At 44.4% G+C, this 17,553-nt stretch overlaps 1 protein-coding gene across 12 annotated transcripts in view; it reads right to left on the bottom strand.

Moving 5' to 3' along the window:
• MRTFB (myocardin related transcription factor B) overlaps nt 1-17,553 on the bottom strand; it is a 184,320-nt gene that overhangs the window by 109,419 nt on the left and 57,348 nt on the right. The window lies entirely within an intron of this gene.

The raw sequence follows: 17,553 nt of genomic DNA on the forward strand, positions 1-17,553 counted from the left end.
AATGCTCTCCTTTCATATTGCCATGCCATGGCCTGCAGAAACCTCATTACTCGAAAGAAGTTCTCCAGAAACATATTGCATACAGGAATAAAGCATCATTATCTCAGCAATGCACCCCAGTCTGGAAATAAGAGCACGACTAACCTCAGTTTTATGTATCAATGAGCTGAGGAATGAAATCATGAACAGTTGTAAGCAATTTTACAGTTTCATTAAAACAGAAGGTAAATGAACTAACAACCACTTCACCAAAATTGTCTAGAACTTATCATATAGAATCCATTCCCCTTTCCCGGCCCTCTAATCATGCAAACAAAACAAAAACAAAAAGGAGAGCTATTCCTCAAACTGGACAGAACACAAACAACAAAGGGTAGATTAAAAATGTATTGGCTATTCCATTAGCATCAGGCTTGGATGAAAGAACTTTCTCTATTATTCAGCCATATAGATTTATTTCACCTTGCCTTTAATGTCCCAGGATTTATTTCTTTGTCAAATTAGGAAGCACTAACTCAACACAAGGGTGATGAAGAAACAGATTCCACGTAGTAACTCATAAGAAAATAGTATTCCAAGTATACTTCATGTACTAAAAAAGTATGCTTTTCACTCAATCATGTATCAGGGGGTGGCCATGTTAGTCTGTATCCACAAAAACAACAAAAAGAGTCCAGTGGCACCTTAAAAACTAACAGATTTATTTGGGCATAAGCTTTCATGGGTAAAAAATTACCCACAAAAGCTTATGCCCAAATAAATCTGTTAGTCTTTAGGGTGCCATCGGACTCCTTGTTACTCAATCATGTAGACAACCACACTTCATGTTCTACTTTGTCTGAATAATCATGAACAATGGAAGGTATTGTAACTTAAAATGTCTCCTTCAAAGATTCCTACACATTGTTGTGAAAGCAAATAATGAGTAAATTATCTGTGTAAGAATTTTATCCAACCTCCTTTTTTGTAAATATATCATATTTTTTTTGTAAATATATATATCATATATATATTTTTACAAAAAAGGAGGTTGGATAAAATTCTTACACAGATAATATATATATGTTTTTGAAGAAATTGCTCTAAAGACAACTATAAGACTATTAATAAACTCTTAACCCAGACTTGGTGCCAATAGCAATGAAGCCATGGTAGCATGGACTTCTGTGCCAGCTAGCTGCCAAAGTACCCAGAGTGCCAGGAGAGTTATACAGCCCAAACTGAAGCCCTTGCTGCCACAGCTTCACCACTATTTGTACTTGGACTAGCTAGATTAAAGCTAAGTCAAATATGTCTACATATATTGCACTCATACCTTTGATTGCAATGTAGATATACCCTAACTATCTCTGTGTTTGTTAATAAAAATACCACCTCAAAGAGAGCTACAAACCTGACAAATTCTTCCTATCAATTCAAATCCCTGCAGGGTAGAGTGATACCTCACCATGCTTCTCTTCAGCTGACTATATTAGTCTTATGACGTATGCAGTGTTGTTGTAGCCATATCAGTGAGACAACGTGGATGAGGTAATGTCTTTTATTGGACCAACTTCAGTTGGTGAAAAAGAAGCTCTTGAGCGTATACAGAATCATAGAATCTCAGGGTTGGAAGGGACCTCAGGAGGTCATCTAGTCCAACCCCCTGCTCAAAGCAGGACCAAACCCAACTAAATCATCCCAGGCAGGGCTTTGTCAAGCCTGACCTTAAAAACCTCTAAGGAAGGAGATTCCACCACCTCCCTAGGTAACCCATTCCAGTTCTTCACCACCCTACTAGTGAAAAAGTTTTTCCTAATGTCCAACCTAAACCTCCCCCTCTGCAACTTGAGACCATTACTCCTTGTTCTGTCATCTTCTACCACTGAGAACAGTCTAGATCCATCCTCTTTGGAACCCCCTTTCAGGTAGTTGAAAGCAGCTATCAAATCCCCCCTCATTCTTCTCTTCTGCAGACTAAACAATCCCAGTTCCCTCAGCCTCTCCTCATAAGTCATGTGCTCCAGCCCCCTAATCATTTTTGTTGCCCTCCGCTGGACTCTCTCCAATTTATCCACATCCTTCTTGTAGTGTGGGGCCCAAAACTGGACACAGTACTCCAAATGAGGCCTCACCAGTGCTGAGTAGAGGGGAATGATCACATCCCTCGATCTGCTGGAAATGCCCCTACTTATACAACCCAAAATGCCATTAGCCTTCTTGGCAACAAGGGCACACTGTTGACTCATATTCAGCTTTTCATCCACCGTAACCCCTAGGTCCTTTTCTGCAGAACTGCTACCCAGCCATTCGGTCCCTAGTCTGTAGCAGTGCATGGGATTCTTCTGTCCTAAGTGCAGGACTCTGCACTTGTCCTTGTTGAACATCATCATATTTCTTTTGGCCCAATCCTCTAATTTGTCTAGGTCCCTCTGTATCCTATCCCTACCCTCCAGCGTATCAACCACTCCTCCCAGTTTAGTGTCATCTGCAAACTTGCTAAGGGTGCAGTCCACACCATCCTCCAGATCGTTAATGAAGATATTGAACAAAACCGGCCCCAGCACCGACCCTTGGGGCACTCCACTTGATACCGGCTGCCAACTAGACAGGGAACCATTGATCACTACCCGTTGAGCCCGACCATCTAGCCAGTTTTCTATCCACCTTACCGTCCATTCATCCAGCCCAGACTTCTTTAACTTGCTGGCAAGAATACTGTGGGAGACTGTATCAAAAGCTTTGCTAAAATCCAGAAATAGTACATCCACTGCTTTCCCCTCATCCACAGAGCCGGTTATCTCATCATAGAAGGCAATTAGGTTAGTCAGGCATGACTTGCCCTTGGTGAATCCATGCTGACTGTTCCTGATCACTTTCCCCTCCTTTAAGTGGTTCAGGATTGATTCCTTGAGGACCTGTTCCATGATTTTTCCAGGGACTGAGGTGAGACTGACTGGCCTGTAGTTCCCTGGATCTTCCTTCTTCCCTTTTTTAAAGATGGGCACTACATTACCTTTTTTCCAGTCATCCGGGACCTCCCCCGATCGCCATGATTTTTCAAAGATAATGGCCAATGGCTCTGCAATCTCATCGGCCAACTCCTTTAGCACCCTCGGACGCAGCGCATCCGGCCCCATGGACTTGTGCTCATCCAGCTTTCCTAAATAGCCCCGAACTACTTCTTTCTCCACAGAGAGCTGGTCACCTCCTCCCCATACCGTGCTGCAGAGTGCAGCTGTCTGGGAGCTGACCTTGTCTGTGAAGACAGAGGCAAAAAAAGCATTGAGTACACTAGCTTTCTCCACATCCTCTGTCACTAGGTTCCCTCCCTCATTCCGTAAGGGGCCCACACTTTCCTTGACTTTCTTCCTGTTGCTAACATACCTAAAGAAACCCTTCTTGTTACTCCTAACATCTCCGGCTAGCTGCAACTCCAAGTGTGATTTGGCCTTCCTGATTTCACACCTGCATGCCTGAACAATACTTTTATACTCCTCCCTGGTTATTTGTCCAATCTTCCACTTCTTGTAAGCTGTTCTTTTGTGTTTAAGACGAGCAAAACTCCTCTTCAGGTTTGGGAAATGTACTCAGTGGATAATATCTACAATGTAATAAAACAACCATGGCTGTCCTGGGTCAGGGATTCACAGGACTCAATCTGCAGATCTATAAATACTCCTGGTGGAATTCTGCACCACTGTGCACACGCAGCATTCATGTCCCCTGCAGATTTTTTTCTCTGCAGAAAATAGATTCTGGTGGTGAAGTGCTGCAGTTACACCTTTCACACACCAGGGGTTAGCTGTGGCACCAGAAAAGAGGGCAGCCAGCTCACAGGCCAGAGCAGCCAACCACAGCTAGGACGAGGGAAGGGCTGCATTCCTCACAGAGCCTTGCCTGCGGAGCCAGGAGAGGAGGCACAGGATATGGGGAAGGACGGACAGAGTGGGACACACAGGGCTGCTGGGGGATAACAGACTGGGGTTCAGAAAGGCTAGTGGGGGGACAGACTTGAGTGGGGGCACAGGAGCTAGTGGGATGATAGTACTGAACCAGGGGCTGAATGGACATCAGAGTACAGGGACACATGGGAACAGGGAGCAGGGGGAGTGCAGGGCCACATTGGGACAGGAACGAAGGAGCGGCTGAGAGGGAGTGCAGGGACAAATGGGGACAGGTGGGTGGAGGGGTGGCTGAGTGGGGGTGCAGGGACACATGGGGTTGGGGCAGATGTACCAGACTGAATGGGAGAGGCTAGGGGTCAGCCAAGGTTTGCATGGGGGAGGCTCCTCAACAATCCCTTTCTCCTGCAAAAAATTGTTCCATATTTCTCACACACATACCCAACTACTCTCCAGGTTCACTCCCAGGCTTCTTCACAGCAATTACTTCCCTCTCCCTCAACTCCTCCATTACCTCTGACTTCCACAAGCCTTTGCCCTGCTTGAGGGATGCGGGAAATATTTTTCTGTATTGTAGTTTAAATTAAGTATTACTCAAAGTTCTTTATTAATATGCCTAGTAAGGGATCTATTTGTCAAAAAACATTTCTTGAATCTTTTTTATCTGTATTGTTACAGACATACTTGCTGACAGGTATTTTGAAATAATCTACCAAAATAATTGAAACTAGTGTGATTATATTGTGCTATTTTGACAAAGTATGCAGAATTTTAAAATACTGTGCACAGATTTTTTCATTTTTTGACACAATTTCCACAGAAATATATAAAATAGTAGGGTAGACACCTGGGCTCGTGCTGGATCTCAGGCGCTGGGACCCTGAATCAACTGACATGGACCAGATGTGGATGTTTTATTGCAGTTTAGATATATCCAGAGTTTCAAAATTAAATACAAAGTGGAACAGATTGTTTAACATAAGTAGTTAACACATGTTTCAAGGGACCAATTAAAGTAAAGTGGCCCGTTAACACCTCTCCAGTCATTGGGGGGGGGGGAGGAGAAGGGTGAAGAAGACTGGGGGGGAGGGGCAGAGTGTCATAGATTGTTGTAATAAACCATAAATCCAGTGTCTCTATTCAGTCCATGATTTTTAGTTTCTAGATCTTTTGAAGGTGTTGTGCAGGTTTCCTTTGAGGATGAGACTCAGAGGTCAGATATGGAGTGATCACTTTGTGAAAAGTGTTCCCCCTGCCCAGGTGATATGGTGTTTTCACCTTTTAGCATTTTTCTGTTTGAGTTCATTCAGGAGAATACTGATTGTCTGGTTTCACCCACATAGTTATTGGGGCATTTAGTGTACAGGATGAGATATACCACATGTTGTGATAGACATATGTAGGACCCATGGATCTTGAGAGATATGTAGCGGGGGCTGTAGACAATCACAGCAGTGGAGATGTGTGCATGTTATTCTGGCAAGGTCTGGTGCCACTTTGAGTTGATGGGTCCTGATCTGTGGGGAGCTTGCTTCTGATGATGATCTTGGTGAGGATAGGGAGTTCGGAAGAAGATATCACCTCACACACCTTGTTAGTCTTATGTTGAGTGACAGACTCTGTTGCCTATATTATTCATGACTTGTAAGTAAAAAGTACCAAAATTAAGATTATCCTCCACTGCAGTCAATCATTCTTCTAAAGTATTTATATTGGTATCTTTTTTTAGGTCTGCAGTTTATCTCAAATAATCTGCTCTTCCAACACTCTAGAATCTCTCAGTGAAATTCATGCAAAATTGGAGGGAAAAGAGATTTGCATTATATCAACAATTCTTTTCCTAGCTGTGGGAGGGGAGTGGGTGCTAGTGGTTAGAGTTGTGGCGGGGGGAGGGGGGAAGGGGAGCTGGGAGTCAGCATTCCACAAACTAAGTAAAATTGTTTTCTCAAGTACATGTGATGTGATATATGCTGTATATAAAAAGAATGAGAACCATCACATGTATCTGAGAAAACAATTTTACTTAGTTTGCTGATATAATGCAAATCTCTTTTTCCTCCACACACCCCAAATATCCTTTCGCTCTAGCAAACTACTAAATTATCCCCTATGCCACAATTGGTTTCCAAACGGGTTCTGATGGAGCAACAGGATTTTTAAGACACTGTTAAATTATGGAGTTCAGTTTAGTAATTTTAAAAACAGGAATAAAATCTCAAACAATGCTGTATTAAACATAAATTAGTAGTTGTGCTTGTGTGTCCAAAAGATCCCGAGCACATTCCTTAATGTAATATCAGATCTAAGGCAGGCATCAATAAATGGCTATACCCAGGTGGTTAAGCAATATCACTTTCAAAGATCATTTTTACTGAACTAAGTTGAACTGAAGTATTAACACAGCGTTCATTTTCAGCTAAACATTTAGTTATCCATTTGGAATTTCTGGAAACAAAAATCAAAATAAGACATTATGATCAAGAGATCTCTGAAGGAAAGCATACTTTTCATATCTTCTGTAATTACTTAAATGCCAAAACCTCCAGCATAGGATTTTTTCATATACACTAGATGCCTTAAGCGGAGTCAGTTATAAATTACGTCTTCCATCTTAATCTCTTCACAATAAGCAGATAATAAAAGAAAAAAAATCGATAAATCAGATTAAAATGACAGAGAGTTTGTTTAGAAGTTTACCAAATGGAATGACCCTGCTGGAATTCCTTCAAGTAGCCTGTGAAAATGTCAGAATATATTCCCTTTAAGAGGTCAGAGTCTCTAGAGAGCTCTGAGTTTTGGCCTGTATGGCTTTTCACATGCTTTAATATTTGAAAATTGTTCCTTGTAGACACTGACTGATACTCTGGGAATGCTAGGATTGTGGGAACTGGCAGTACCAATGACAAAGGCAGACTTAATGGGAAATCAGTACCTACTCAGTTTACTCTCTCAACCCTTAGTACATAATATTCAAATGCTTGGGGAGGAGGATTTCACATGTTAGCAGTCATTTGTTTTCCTGCTGACACTGTTTCTTCAAAACACTGAAAATAACTTTAGAGATACAAAAGAAAAGAAAATAATACTGATTGCAACATTTTGCATTTCTACTAGGATTTAGGTTTAAGATTATAAATCCTAGTACACTTTATTTCAAGGATTACAGTAGAATGTTTTCATTTTATTTTTCAAGATTGATGATAAATTACAAAACCTCCCACATAGTTTTGCATTCATAACCACACTTTTAAACTTTGATTTAGATACAAATTTCATTTTTTTAAAACATTTTCCTCATAGGCTAATGTCACTTTAAAATATAAACAAACTGAAAAAATCATTCAACATAATGAATTAAAACATTTTGCACTGCATATATACAGAACGTAAATACCCTCATAGTAGTATTCATGACAAATGTACTTCACAGATTTCAGTCTTTTATTAAAAAGTCAAAGTCCAAATTAATAGAACAAAGTACTGGAATGGAGAATATCTGTTCGTATTATACAGATCTTATTACTTTCAGTTTAGTGACACTGAGATTACTGAAAATGTCTGTAATTTGATAGTTTCACCAGGTTTTCTAGATTAGACTGTCTTCATCTGTTGCATGTTTATTTATTAGAACATACAGACTAGGTTTCCTCCTTTTCTACACTACTGTTTACCCCCTTGTGCTATGCAGTTAGTAAGAATCTTTGAAGGTTAACAATCCCGTTAACTTCTCTGTCCATGCATGCTCAGTACAATCCATTGGGTGGCACAAACACAAATAGGCTCGTAAACCTTAAAATTCGTCTACACTTGAAATGCTACAGCAGCACAGCTGCAACTGCACTGGTTTAGCAATTCAGTATAGACACTACCTATACCAATGAGGGGTTCTCCCATTGGCATAGATAATCCACCTCCCCAAGAGACAGTAGCTAGGTTGACAGAAGAATTTTTCTGTCGGCCTAGTGCTGTCTACACCGGAGGCTAGGTCAGCTTAACTATGTCACCCAGGGGTGTGAATTTTTCACACCCCTGAATGATTTAGCTGGGTTGACTTTTGATTGGGGACACTAAGGCCAGGTCTACAAATAGACAAAATATTTTTCAAATAAAGTTTTCATTTGATTTCCCCAAATATGTTGGGGAGGGAGGAAGCTATGCACTGTTGGGGGTAATCATTGAGTGTTTGAGACCCAGGTGCACCCATCTGAGTCCTGGTTTGATCTTCATCTGTGAGTAAAAATAGATTGCCAGAATCCATCAATTTTAAGAAAAGCCTTTTCTTCCCCTCCGGGCGGCTGTATCCCAGGAACCTTTGGTCAAATGGACCCAAATTGGGATCACTAACAGAAACCCATGTCCCCAGGAGGCACACCAAGTAACCGTGTAGATTTTAAAGCACCTAGAAGAGTTGAGCTTTAAACAGAAAGCTCATTGTAATCTGAACTATAGCAGAGCTGTCTCTCTGTTATAAAACTTTATTCTGAACTTGAAGGATTGACAAGTCAATGTACTCCTGGCCTAAGTAAAAGTTAGTAGTGTAAGCAGAGGTTATAGAAGTTTTTGGGGGAAAAAAACCCTCTCCCTGTGAAAAAAAAGTCACTTTTCAAGCCATTACTTTGAAGACATTACCTCTTTGGCTTATTGAACTTGACAGTATCTCCTTATATTTATAGTCTACCATAATCTACTCAATGAAGAAATTATAAATTAATGCAGAAATGTATAGGTTGTTTCTCTTTAGGTGTGTTCAGAACTGCTTTAAACACATTCTAAAGAAGCAACAAACAAAATAAAAAAGCAGATAGACCACTGTAACCCTGACTATTTCCACTATGAAATAAAATATACACAAGATCAGCCAACTTTTGGAAGGTTTTATAGAACAGGAGGGCTCATAAAAAGGAACTATGGAAGCTACAACAATTAAGTCATTGGCTGAGGAAACAAGGTTTAACGCTCAAGTGGATGGAATTTCTCCGTCTGTAATGTCTGTGATGATTTTTGAATGCTGCATCTGATCAATTCCGAAATGTTCAGGAAATGTTCTCGACATTAATGGGCAGACAATAAAGATAATCCACTTTGAATTGTCCCTTAGAATGGGAGATAACTATTTATGCTAAACAAACTGTTCCTCTTTGCATTTAGCTGCGACTCTCAGAGTACCTCTCTCAGACCTCAAGAAGAGCTCTGTGTGGCTCAAAAGCTTGTCTCTTTCACCAACAGAAGTCGGTCCAATAAAAGACATTATCTCACCTACCAATAAGAAAAGGATGACAAGTACTGGGTCTTTGACAGGCTGGGTCAGAGGAAGGAGAAAAAGAAATCACTCTATAGAGATGGAAGGACTTGGGCCTGGTCTACACATAGGCTGTGAAAAATGTCATGCCTTGTGTGATGAGGTGTACCAACCCCAAACTGGGCCAATGGGGAACAAACAAATCACTGTGGGCCCAGGAGGTGACACCCTCTTTCCCCATGCTGTGCACGCTCCAGGTGGAAGAGCCAGTTAAAAGGAAGCAGCCCAGCTCTGTCGGGGCTGGCTGTGGAGGAGGAAGGACGTGGACTGCAAGTTCCTGTAGAGGCGCCAGCGATGCTCCAGGTGGTAGAGCCTGAGAACCCAGACTATGCTGCAGATGACTGACTCTCTGACTGCAGAGACTGAAGCCAAGCCACCGCCAGTTGAGGAGATGCCCAGGATGCAACTTGTGGTAGGAAGTAACACAGGGAAGGTAGTAGAAGCTGATGCCTGAACCCCTAGCGGGGAGTTCCCCTGCTTCATAGGGCCCTGGATTGGAAGCTGGTGGAGAGGGGAGGGCCGGGTTCCCCTACCACACCCCAAAGGCCACCAGGCGTGGCTGCTGTCTGCTCTCCACCCCAGCCCAGAGGCTTAGGGGCTATAGACTGTTTGTTCTGCCCCACTCAAGGGCCACAGACTTATTGCTGTATTGCTCTACACAGGGGGCCGATTCCTCAATTGCTACTGCCTGCCCCAGCCAGGAGGCTTAGAGGACATAGACTGCTTGTTTGTTTTGCCCCGCCCAGGGGTTACAGACTGATTTTTGTTCTGCCCCGTCCAAAGGGCCAGAACTCTATTTGTGGCTGTCGGTCCCAGCCCGGAGGCTCAGGGGCTACAGACTGTTTGTTTACGTGGCCCCACCAGGAGACCAGAGCCCACCTTGCTGCAACTCCCTGAATTAATAGGAAATCCCGACGACTTGGTGATGGAGTGTACCAACCCCAAACTAGGCCAACGGGGGTGGTTCTTCAAGATGTGTATCCCTATGGGTGCTCCACTATAGGTGTGTGTGTGTCCCTGCGCTGCTGATTGGAGAATTTTGGTAGCAGTGTCTGTTCAGCCTGTGCATACACTGCCCTGTGCTCTGGCACAAGGCTAACTAGCATGGACAGATGAACCCTCCTCAGTTCCTTCTCTACCGCAGAGTTATTGACAAGAACTCTGAAGTAGAGGGGAGGAGGATGGGTTGTGGAGCACCCACAGGGACACACATCTCGAAGAACCATTGTTACTGCACAAGGTGAGTAACTTCCTCTTCTTTAAGTAAAGTCCCTATAGGTGCTCCACTGCAGGTGACTTCTGAGCAGTACCCCCTATTGGAGGCTGGGGCTTTGGAGTCAAGTCTGTTATAGATAATAGCACTGTGGCACTGAATCTGGAGTCTGCAGCAGAGTCCCCCAAGGATGGCATAGTGTTCTGCAAAAGTATGTGCAAATGCCCAGATAGCTGCTCTACAGATTTCTGATATACGGATACCTTTGGAGAAAATGGACGAGGAGACTGACCTTCTAGAATGCCTATGTATTGAAGATGGGGGTGTTATATTATGCATTTAGTAACAGAGTTTGATACAGTTTGAGATCCATTGGAGAGTCTCTGAGCTGAAATTGCTGTACCTTTTGAACTATCCGTAATGGAGAGGAAGAGTCTTGGAAATAAAGCTCTTGTCCTGTCCAAATAGAAAGCCAAGACTCTCCTCATGCCGAGCGTATGGAAGATAGCTTCCCTATTATCCTGTTGAGGTTTGGAATAAAAGGTTGGAAGTTGAATAAGTTGGTTCATATGAAATGTGGAAGTCTCCTTGAAAGTGAACTTCAGATGTGGTCTAAGTATGACTTTGTCAGAGAAGAACACTGTGAAGGTGGGATGCGACATCAGAGCTGCTAGCTTCCCTATTTTTCTTGCTGAAGTGATGGCAATCAGAAACGCCATCTTCATGTCACTAATATGACCATCTTGAACTTCTGAGTTTTGATAAATTTGTTGAGTGCTCTGAGGTTCAGATGGGTCTCCAACCTCCCTTTTTCTTTGGTATCAGGAACTAGCGAGAGTAGAAGCCTTTGCCTCTTAGCTCAGTGGGCACTGGCTCCTACGCTGAAGAGATGGTTTACCTCCTGTCATAGTAGGCTCTCATGAGAAGGGTCCTGAAGAGGGATGGGGAAGCGTATTTTGGGGTGGTGGGGGCAGGGTTGTAAAATGGATGTCCATCTCGGATAATCTCCAGTACCCATTTGTTGGAGGTTATCCATTTCCAGGTGTTGCAGAAAAGTGTGAGACGGCCTCTGAAGGAATGGAAGAGGTTTTCCAGCGTGAGGTGATGTTGCGGAGAATGGTCTATGGGCACCTTGACCAACCCATCAAAACTGTCACTTTGAGGTGGAAGGTTGAGAGGAAGTGGGTTGAGATCCCAACTGTTTCCATCTGGGGAATCTGGACTTCCTTCCTCTGAGGTTCAAATGACCTCTGAGATTGATATTGCAATGACCAAGGTTTGAATTGTGGTTGAGGGCTATACTTTCTCTGATACCCAGGTGTGTAGATCCTGAGGGATTGAAGATGTGGACGGAGGCATCAGTCTTTTACAAAAATAGTTTTGTCCCTTCAAAAGGAAGGTCCTCCACAGTCGTACAAACCTCCTTTGGGAAACCAGATAGGTGAAGCCAAGAGGCTCGTCTCATCACGATGGCAATAGAAATGGAGTGTGCTGCCATGTCAGCTGCATCAGGTGCAGACTGAAGGGATGTCTTAGCCACCAGCTGGCCTTCATTGACTATGGCCTTGAATTGTTCCTTATGCAAATATCAGGAAGCTGTTAAATAAAAGAGTTCAGTTTCAGATAATTCTGGTAATTGTATTTTGCCATTAAGGCTTGAGAGTTCACAACGTGGAACTGGAGAGTGGTTGAGGAATACATTTTCCTGTCAAAAAGATCCAGGTGCTTCCAGTTCAAGTCATAGGGGGTGGATTTAAATTGGTGTTGATGGCCCTTTCAGTTGACCATGTCCAATATGATTGAATTAGGAGGCAGGCAGGAGAGGAGAAACTCCGTGTCTTTCGCCTGCATGTAATATTTTTTTGTCAGCCCGCTTGCATGTTGGTGGGACAGGTGTGGGGGTCTGCCATATGATCTTGCTGAAGGAGGGTGTCTGTTAGGCCACACTGGAACAATGGGGAACCTGTTGTCTTTGAGCCTGCCAGGTATCCCAGTAGGCCCATTAGGGTGGGAAAGGACACAGTGGATGATATGATGGAGGTCCATAGTGAAATTGGGCACCATACAGTAGGCGAGAAGAGCAGTGGGAGACCACATCCTCTTGCTCACTTTCTGATTCAGAAGATGAAAAGAGTGGTGCATGGCAAGAGGTCATCAGCAAGTCAAAGGCTCTGGGTGAACTCAGTACCAGAATCCCAGTACTGAGACGAGACAAGTCCAGTACATCAGATACCACAAGATCCATCGCACACCAGAAATTGGGTAGTGCCAAAGGTGTCAGTATTGGTGGTTGTCAGTGCCGAGATGCCTGTACTGAAGGAGTCGGTGATATAGACTCGATAGTATGGTCCACTGGTGCCTGGTGTGCCACAGGTGATACCAGTGCTGATATTCATGCCACAAGAGCCTTCCCCGCAGCAGATTTTCTGTTTCACTTGCCTTGGTGGTACTGATTGTTCCTTGCCTGTGCCCAATGGGTTCTTAAGCAACCCGATGTGCTCTGTCAGGATGGTACCGCGCAAGCCCTGTGTACCAGATTTTGACAGCTTTGGTGCCATTGGTATCAATGACACTGATCGAGCTGGAGATCATTATCAGCTCAATCAGGGCTCGCTATGGAGACTCACAAACCTTTTCTTAGAGGCCTTATGTGAATGGATCGTGGGTGTCTCCTTGGGCTCAGGTCTCTTTGAGGTAGAGGGTTGTGGTGAGGTCTCCCGCCGCAATTTAGGTGGTTGAAGGGCTGACTCCATGAGTAGGAGTTTGAGCCTCAGTTCTCTGTGCTTTCTGGATCTGGGCTTCAGGAGCTGACACAAACCACACTTCCGTGGGATGTATTTCTCTTCCAGACAGGATGCACAGAGAGTGTCCGTCAGTCACTGGGATAGATCCTTGCAACAGAGACACTTCTTGAAGCCCAGGGAGCCATGCACACCCTGTCCAGAGGGGTCCCCCCACAACCAGGGGTTGATGAAAGAATAAAATCTTTTCTTTTTCTTTAGGCAATGGCCAAATAAAAATGTAAATGAAGAAAAGAAAGAAAAGAAGCTTCAGAAGGAAGCTAAAGATTAGCCTTTCTAAAAAAGTTTACAATCCATGAATGGACAGCTAAAGCTCCGTCTCTATCAGAGGTGGTTGAGAAGGAACTGAGGAGGGTTTGCCCACCCATACTGGTTAGCCTCATGGGCTAGCACATGTGCAGGCTGAACGGACACTGCTACCAAATTTCTCCCATTGGCAGTGCAGGGACGCAGACACACAGTGAAGCACCAATAAGGGCACTATTTGAAGAAGAATCACTGTTTTTCATAATTACCTTTCCTTTTGTTGCCTTTTTCTGTACCATTTTATTCCCTAGTCTCCTCCCCACACCCAACTTCACCATCATGGCACCTTACTGTACCTCTCTCTAGGGAAACAAACAAGCCATCAACTATCTTTGAAGTCAAGATCAAAGCTGACTGTATATTAGCTCACACTCTACAAAAACATTCCTTTGAGCAGTGCAAGTGCTAAGAGAAAGTGCCCATCACCTCTGTGACACAGCACCAAAACAGGCTCGAAACAGCTGCTGCAGGAGTTCTGTTAAGTCATCAGAAGCAGACTCACCAAAGCAATGGCCCATTGAAAAGGAAGAACTAAAAATCAAGAATTAATAAGTTAACTTACACAATTTAGTTTCTAAAGCACAAGGTACCTAGGCTTTATTGGTTGGATTACAAGTGAGCTGCTTTTTCACAAAAAGTAACTGAAGAAAGAAAATACAGCAAACAGGATAGATGTATGCAGTGAAACGATAGGAAACATGGTCAACAGGCATATTTAGGAGCTTAATTTTGTTTTAAATTTTGTGGATACATATATTGATGGCTACCCTTCATAAAATGAAAAGCTCAGTACCAGATAACTCCTCACTTAACATTGTAGTTATGTTCCTGAAAAATGCTACTTTAAGCGAAACAATGTTAAGCGAATCCAATTTTCCCATAAGAATTAATGTAATTGGGGGTCGGGGGGTTAGGTTCCAGGGAATTTTTTTTTGCCAGACAAAAGACATTATATAAATATGCACTATACGTTTTAAATAATTTTAAACGAACAATTTAATATTGTACTCACCAATGATGATTGTGAAGCTTAGTTGAGGCAGGGTTGGGTTGTAGGGGCTTCCCCCGCTCTGCCCAGCCCTCCTACCAGAGTTGGGGCGTGGGGGTTTGCCCTGCTCCGCCCACCCAGCATTCTTGCCAGGCAGCAGGGTCGGGATACAGGGGCTGAAGCAATGGGGAAAGCCCCCAGCACCCTGACCCCGCCTACCGGCAGGAGCCCCAAGCAGGTGGAGCAGGGTGAGCCTAACAACCTTATAATGGAACATTGCACGACTTTAAACGAGTATGTTCTCTAATAGATCAGCAACCTAATAATGAAACAATGTTAACCAGTATGAGTTTAAGTGAGGAGTTACTATATATCAAGGCTCAACATGCACAGTAATCCACTTCAGTCCGCACAAGGAACAAAATCAGGACGTTCTTTCAAAAGCACAATGAAAAACATGCATAAAATGTAGCTTAAAGACAGGCTGGAAAAAAAAACACTCACTCACATTGAAGAGGAATCTTTCTTGAGTGAATGTTGTCACTTTTTTAAAAATTACTTTCTTTTTTAAAAAAGTTTTCATGTTTCTAGCACTCATGATTATAAAAACAACCTTACATATGCAAAATAAGATTGAACCAGTGCAGTGCTGTCTGCCTAACTCACAGGAGAGCAGACTCATAGGAACCTAGAAAACACTACAGTCAGTCACACATATGGCATATCTAGTACAGAGGTGGGCAAACTACAGCCCGTGGGCCATATGCAGCCCACGGGACCATCCTGCCTGGCCCCTGAGCTCCCTGCCAGGGAGGCTAGTCCCTGGCCCCTTCCCTGCTTTCCCCCATGCCCCGCAGCCTCACCTCACCGTGCCACCAGTGCTCTGGCCCGCCACTCCTGCCAGGCAGCGCAGCAGCATGCCTGGCTCCAGCATGGTAAGGGGGCAAGGAGCAGGGGGCGGTTGGATGGGGCTGAGGTGGTCAGGGGACAGGGAACATGAGGGGCTGGATAGGCGTGGGAGTCCCAGGGGGGCTGTCAGGGCGCAAGGGTGTGGATAGGGGTCGAGGCAGTCAGGGGACAGGGAGCAGGGGAGTTGGATGGGGGGGGGTTTACAGGGGGCCTGTCAGAGGGAAGGGGTGTGGATAGGGGTCAGGGCAGTCAGGGGACAGGGAGCGGGAGGGCTGGATGGGGGTGGTGTCCTGGGGTGGGTGGTTAGGGGCGGGGGGTCCTGGGAGGGGACAAGGAGTAGGGGGTGTTGGATGGGTCGGGGTTCTGACAGGGCAGGACGTGGAAGAGGGCGGATAGAGGGCGGGGGACAGGAGGGCTGTGTGGGGAGACACAGCCTTCCCTACCCAGTCCTCCATACCAGTTTTGAAACCCCGATGTGGCCCTTGGGCCAAAAAGTTTGTCCACCCCTGATCTAGTATAATATCCTGCTTCTGACAGTGGCCAGCAGCAGATGCGTCAGAAGATAGTACAAGAAATCCTGCACTAAGCAGATGTGTGATAATCTGCCCCAGTGAAAGTCTAATCTTAACTCGTAATAGTTAGAAATTGGCTTTAACCCTGAAGCATGAGGTTTTATATTCCTTCCAAATCTTTTTAGCAATTACTATTATAAATGTGGATTCTTGTTACCAATAAAAATGTCTAATCCCTCTTTGAATCTTGTTGAACTCTTGGCCTCAATAATATCTTGTGGATCAGAAAAAGAGCTAAGTAGACAGCCACAAGGTAATAAAGAGCAGACTGTTCAGAGATATGGGGAGACAAGAAATGAATGTTTGGGGGGTGGGAGGCAAGCGCATACAGATACAAGAATCTCATTATTATTAAGGTTTCATAAGGCTACTTTTTTCTGCTGGGATAATTTGTTTTTATGGGAATTTTTCAAGGCTTGTTAAACAGATTTCATTATAGCTGGTACCAAGAAAGTGATGGTAACTCTCAAGCTGTATTGCATAGGCTGCTTAAGATGTATAGTTATGAATAAAGCTCCGTGTTTGTCACAGAGGTCACGGATTCCATGACTTCTGCAGCAGCCCGGTGCAGCTGCTAGGGTAGGCTACGGCTCCACTGCTCCCCAGCAGCAGGAGTTTGGGTCGGGGGCGGGAGGCTCAGGGCTGGGGATTGGAGTGCAGGACAGTGCTTACCTGGAGGGAGCTCCCTGGAAGGGCAACAGGAACTCTCCTCCCTCAGCTGCTAGCTCCACGTGCTGCCTCTGCCCACAGGCACCGCCCCACAGCTCCCACTGGCAGCACATGGAGCTAAGAGCTAGAGGTTGCCACTTCCCAGGAGCCAGGTAGGAAACTTGCTCCAGCCCTGCCAACCCCTCCCTCCCAGCACCAGCAGTGCCTCCCCAAGCGGGACCCCCCCCCACCGAGGACCCACGGTGTCCCCCTGCGCCACACCTCCCCAAGCACCTGTGCCTCACCCCAAGCACCTGTAGCACTTCCCCAGGCTGCCCCCCTGGAGTACCTGCAGCGCCTCCCCAGTCACACCCCCCGGCACCCATGGTGTCCCGAGGGCTGACCCTCCCCAAGTTGCCCTCCCCACCCCAAGTTTTAGTCAGGGGTACATAGTAAAAGTCACGGACAGGTCATGGGGCGTGAACTTTTGTTTAAAGCCCGTGACCTGTCCATGACTTTTACTAAAAATACCTTTGAATAAAAAGTAGCCTTAGTTATGAACTACCAGTCTTGCTGCAGATAAATTTATAAAAGGACTTCAGTACAAACCGAGTCCCAGATAGTACGTAGTGAAGATTAACATCTCAAAGTTGTATGTTTCTTTCTGAAGTTTAAGGGATTCTTTTTAAAAGGCTCATCCATCCAAAAGTGATCTAGAGCCAAAGTTTCAGACCCCTGAAACAAGAGAACTGAACTGCAGTTACATTAAACTGTTCATGAACTGTTTTAGTTGTGGATCAATAGTATGTTAAAGAGCTGATATATGTTTAAAATCTGCATACTTGTGGACGAGAGAGCGATGCACAGATTTACAACAGGGCATTTTACAACAGATTTCTTCCCAACTGAACATAAGCTAACCTAAGTTTGCTA

This window comes from Mauremys reevesii, linkage group 10, assembly GCF_016161935.1.
Source record: "Mauremys reevesii isolate NIE-2019 linkage group 10, ASM1616193v1, whole genome shotgun sequence".
Lineage (NCBI taxonomy): Eukaryota > Metazoa > Chordata > Testudines > Geoemydidae > Mauremys > Mauremys reevesii.